Source organism: Arachis hypogaea, chromosome 15 (assembly GCF_003086295.3).
Source record: "Arachis hypogaea cultivar Tifrunner chromosome 15, arahy.Tifrunner.gnm2.J5K5, whole genome shotgun sequence".
NCBI lineage: Eukaryota > Viridiplantae > Streptophyta > Magnoliopsida > Fabales > Fabaceae > Arachis > Arachis hypogaea.
In genome coordinates this window covers 138384930-138390315 of record NC_092050.1, presented here as the reverse complement: position 1 = coordinate 138390315, position 5386 = coordinate 138384930, and the positions used below count along the sequence as shown (strand labels likewise).

General features: G+C 35.8%; 1 non-coding gene across 1 annotated transcript; it reads left to right on the top strand.

The window, feature by feature from the left end:
* Positions 1 to 2680: 2680 nt before the first annotated feature.
* Positions 2681 to 2788, top strand: LOC112752917 (small nucleolar RNA R71). Its single transcript, XR_003177326.1, has one exon. It is a non-coding gene; the product is annotated as a small nucleolar RNA R71 (small nucleolar RNA).
* Positions 2789 to 5386: the final 2598 nt, after the last annotated feature.

Here is a 5386-nt window from a genome sequence, read left to right as displayed (position 1 = left end):
ATTTTATAAAATAAGTCACATAATTTGAGCATATATATGAAATTGTAAAATAAAATAAATAAAGTTAATAACTAAAAGAAGAATAAAAATAAAAAATGAAAAAAAGTGTTTAAAAATTTTATAATTATTAATTTTATAATAGTAATCACTCTTTTATTTAATATAAAAAAATAAAAAATAAAAATCTTCGGCCCGGCGGACCGGCCCGCCCCGCCCCGCCAAAACCCGCCAATTTGGCGGTGCGGGTTTGGCGGGTTTTTTTAATTTGGCGGGCTCCAAATCCTAGCCCGACCCGCCTTTTTTAGCGGGTTTAGCGGATCGGCCCGACGGGCTCGACCCGTTTTGCCACCCCTAGTTTATGAGGTAGGTTTATGGGGAAGAATGGATGGATGTGAGTGGTGAAGTAGTGATAGGGAAGAGAGATTGAGGTGATTGGTGAAGAATTTTGGGGAAGAGTGTTTATTGGGAAGAGAGGATGAACATTGAGAAGAGGGAAGAAAGTGAGTGGTGGTAGGTGGGGATCCTGTGGGGTCCACAGATGCTGAGATGATCCTGTGGGTCCACAGATCCTGAGGTATCAAGGAATTGCATCCCTGCATCAATTAGGTATGTAAAATGCCTTTGCATGCAATTCTGGCGTTTAAACACCGAATTGATGCTTGTTCTGGGCATTCAACACCCAGATGCAGTATATTTCTGGCGTTGAACGCCAGCCAGACGCTTGTTTCTGGCGTTGAACGCCAGACAGATGCTCCTTACTGGCGTTTAAACGCCAGTGAGATCCTCCTCCAGGGTGTGATTTTTCTTCTGCTGTTTTTGATTCTGTTTTCAATTTTTATATTTATTTTGTGACTCCACATGATCATGAACCTAATAAAACATGAAAAACAATAAAAATAAAAATAAAATTAGATAAATAAAAATTGGGTTGCCTCCCAACAAGCGCTTCTTTAATGTCAATAGCTTGACAGTGGGCTCTCATGGAGCCTCACAGATGTTCAGAGCATTGTTGAGACTCCCCAACACTAAACTTAGAGTTTGGATATGGGCGTTCAACACCAAACTTAGAGTTTGGTTGTGGCCTCCCAACACCAAACTTAGAGTTTGACTGTGGGGACTCTGGTTGACTCTGTTTTGAGAGAAGCTTACTGTGCCTCTTTTCCATGTTTACAGAAGGATGTCCTTGAGTTTTAAACTCAAGGAAGTCCTCATTCAATTGAAGGACTAATTCGCCTCTGTCAACATCAATCACTGCTCTTGCTGTGGCTAGGAAGGGTCTTCCAAGGATGATGGATTCATCCTCATCCTTCCCAGTATCTAGGACTATGAAATCAGCTGGGATGTAAAGGCCTTCAACCTTCACTAACATGTCCTCTACTTGTCTATAAGCCTGTTTTCTTGAATTGTCTGCCATCTCTAATGAGATCTTAGCAGCTTGCACCCCAAAGATTTCCAGTTTCTCTATTACAGAGAGGGGCATGAGGTTTATCCCTGACCCAAGGTCACATAGAGCCTTCTCAAAGGTCATGGTGCCTATGGTACAAGGTATTAGGAACTTTCCAGGATCCTGTTTCTTCTGAGGCAATGTCAGTTGATCCAGATCACTCAGTTCATTGGTGAACAAGGGAGGTTCATCTTTCCAAGTCTCAATGCCAAATAATTTGGCATTCAGCTTCATGATTGCACCAAGGTACTTGGTAGCTTGCTCCTCAGTAACATCTTCATTCTCTTCAGGAGAAGAATACTCATTAGAGCTCATGAAGGGCGTAAGGAGGTTCAATGTAATCTCTATGGTCTCTAGATGAGTCTCAGATTCCTTTGGTTCCTCAAAGGGAAACTCCTTGTTGATCACTGGACTTCCCAGGAGGTCTTCCTCCTTGGGATTCACGTCCTCCTCCTCTTTTGTGGTTTCGGCCATGATGGTCATTTCAATGGCATTGCACTCTCCTTTAGGATTTTCTTCTGTATTACTTGGGAGAGTATTAGGAGGGATTTCAGTGATCCTTTTACTCAGCTGGCCCACTTGTGCTTCCAAATTTCTAATGGAGGACCTTGTTTCATTCATGAAACTCACAGCGGCCTTAGATAGATCAGAGACTAAGTTTTCTAAATTAGATGTATTTTGTTCAGAGTTCTCTGTCTGTTGCTGAGTGGATGATGGAAAAGGTTTACTATTGTTAAACCTATTTCTTCCACCATTATTAAAGCCTTGTTGAGGCCTTTGTTGATCCTTCCATGAGAAATTTGGGTGATTTCTCCATGATGAGTTATAGGTGTTTCCATAAGGTTCATCTAAGTAATTCACCTCTGCTATTGCAGGGTTTTCAGGATCATAAGCTTCTTCTTCAAAAGATGCCTCTTGAGTACTGTTGGATGCAGCTTGCATTCCATTCAGACTCTGAGAAATCATATTGACTTGCTGAGTCAATATTTTATTCTGGGCCAATATGGCATTCAGAGTATCAATTTCAAGAACTCCCTTCTTCTGAGGCGTCCCATTACTCACAGGATTCCTCTCAGAAGTGTACATGAACTGGTTATTAGCAACCATGTCAATGAGTTCTTGAGCTTCTGCAGGCATTTTCTTTAGGTGAATGGATCCACCTGCAGAAGTATCCAATGACATCTTAGCTAGTTCAGACAGACCATCATAGAATATATCCAGGATGGTCCATTCTGAAAGCATGTCAGAAGGACACTTTTTGGTCAGTTCCTTGTATCTTTCCCAAGCTTCATAAAGGGATTCACCTTCTTTCTTTCTGAAGGTTTGAACATCCACTCTAAGCTTACTCAGCTTTTGAGGAGGAAAGAACTTGGCTAAGAAAGACTTGACCAGCTTATCCCAAGAGTTCAGGCTATCCTTAGGTTGAGAGTCCAACCATATTCTAGCTCTGTCTCTTACAGCAAATGGGAAAAGCATGAGCCTGTAGACTTCAGAATCTACTCCATTAGTCTTAACAGTATCACAGATCTGCAAGAATTCAGTTAAGAACTGAAAAGGATCTTCAGATGGAAGTCCATGAAACTTGCAGTTTTGCTGCATTAGAGAAACTAATTGAGGTTTCAGCTCAAAATTGTTTGCTCCAATGGTAGGGATGGAGATGCTTCTTCCATGTAAATTGGAATTAGGTGCAGTAAAGTCACCAAGCATCCTCCTTGCATTATTATTATTTTCGGCTGCCATCTCCTCTTCTTGTTCGAAAATTCCTATAAGGTTGTCTCTAGATTGTTATATTTTAGCTTCTCTTAGTTTCCTCTTCAAAGTCCTTTCAGGTTCAGGATCTGCTTCAACAAGAATATTCTTGTCCTTGCTCCTGCTCATATGAAAAAGAGGAAACAGAAAAATAATAATAATAGGGATCCTTTTTACCCAGGTATAGAGGTTCCCCTGTGTGAGTAGAAGAAGAAAAGAATGTAATGTAAAGAAAAAAACACAAGGGTGAGGAAAGCAGAGATGTGAGATGAAGAGCAGTGTTAGTAGATGAATAAATAAATAGAAGGAGATGAGTGAGGAAGAGGATTTTCGAAAATTATTTTTGAAAAATGGTTAGTGATTTTCGAAATTAGTTTTTGAAAAAGGTTAGTAATTTTCGAAAATTAGGAATAAAATTAAAATAAAAAATTAAAATAATTAGTTAATTAAAAAGAATTTTTGAAAAAGAGGGAGATATTTTCAAAAATTAGAGAGAGAGTTAGTTAGGTAGTTTTGAAAAAGATAAGAAATAAACAAAAAGTTAGTTAGTTAGTTGAAACAAATTTGAAAATTAATTTTGAAAAGATAAGAAGATAAGAAGTTAGAAAAGATATTTTAAAATTAAATTTTTGAAAAAGATATGATTTTGAAAAAGATAAGATAAAAAGATATTTTTTGAAAAGATATGATTGAAATTAGTTTTGAAAAAGATTTGAATTTTAAAATCACAATTAATGACTTGATTCACAAGAAATCACAAGATATGATTCTAGAACTTAAAGTTTGAATCTTTCTTAACAAGTAAGTAACAAACGTGAAATTTTTGAATCAAAACATTAATTGATGATGATATTTTCGAAAATTATGAGATAAAATTAAAAAAATATTTTTGAAAAATATTTTTTAAAATTTTCGAAAATAAATAAAAAAATGAAAAAGATTTGATTTTTGAAAAAGATTTTGAAAAAGATAAGATTTTTAAATTAAAAATTTGATTTGACTCATAAGAGACAATTGAATTTTTAAAAATTTTTGAAAAAGTCAATCAAATTTTCGAAATTTATGAGAGAAAAAAGGGAAGATATTTTTTTATTTTTGAAATTTTAATGATGAGAGAGAAAAACATGAAAAATGATGCAATGCATGAAAGTTATGGATCAAAGCAAGGATTGCATGCAATAATGCTATGAATATCAAGATGAACACCAAGAGCACTTTGAAGATCATGATGAACATCAAGATCATATTTTTGAAAAATTTTCAATGCAAAGAAAACATGCAAGACACCAAACTTAGAAATCTTTAATGCTTAGACACTAAGATTTCAAGAATGCATATGAAAAACACCATACAACACAAAACACTATAATATGAAGATCAATCAAGAAGGTTTATCAAGAACAACTTGAAGATCATGATGAACACTATGAATGCATGAATTTTCGAAAAATGCAAAGATTTTTTTAGAAAAAATGCAATTGACACCAAACTTGAAATTGACTCAAGACTCAAACAAGAAACACAAAATATTTTTTATTTTTATGATTTTATTAATTTTTTTGGATTTTTGTATATTATTTTCGAAAAAACATATAGGAAAAAGAAAATAAGGATTTCAAAATTTTTAATATGAATTCCAGGAATCTTGTACTCTTAGTCTAAAGCTCCAATCTGAGGGTTAGGCATGGCTTAATAGCCAGCCAAGCTTTAGAAGATACAAATCAGGCATGCAACAGCTGATATTCAAATTAACTTGCCTCTGTGCTGATGGTTGGAAGCCCCTATCCTAAAAGAATTAGGCATGGCTTTACAGCCAGCCAGGCTCCAACATTTTTCATGAAACTCTAGAATTCATTCTTAAAAATTCTGAAATAATTTTCGAAAACAGATGAGAAATTTTTGAAAGATTTTTTGAAAAATTTTTGAAAATATTTTTTTTTAAAAATAAAACAAAAAGAAAATTACCTAATCTGAGCAACACGATAAACCGTCAGTTGTCCAAACTCAAACAATCCCTGGCAACGGCGCCAAAAATTTGGTGCACGAAATTGTGATCTCAGGCAACGGCGCCAAAAACTTGGTACGCACGTCTTAATAAATCGTTTTTCATTCACAACTTCGATACAACTAACCAGCAAGTGCACTGGGTCGTCCAAGTAATAAAACCTTACGTGAGTAAGGGTCGATCCCACG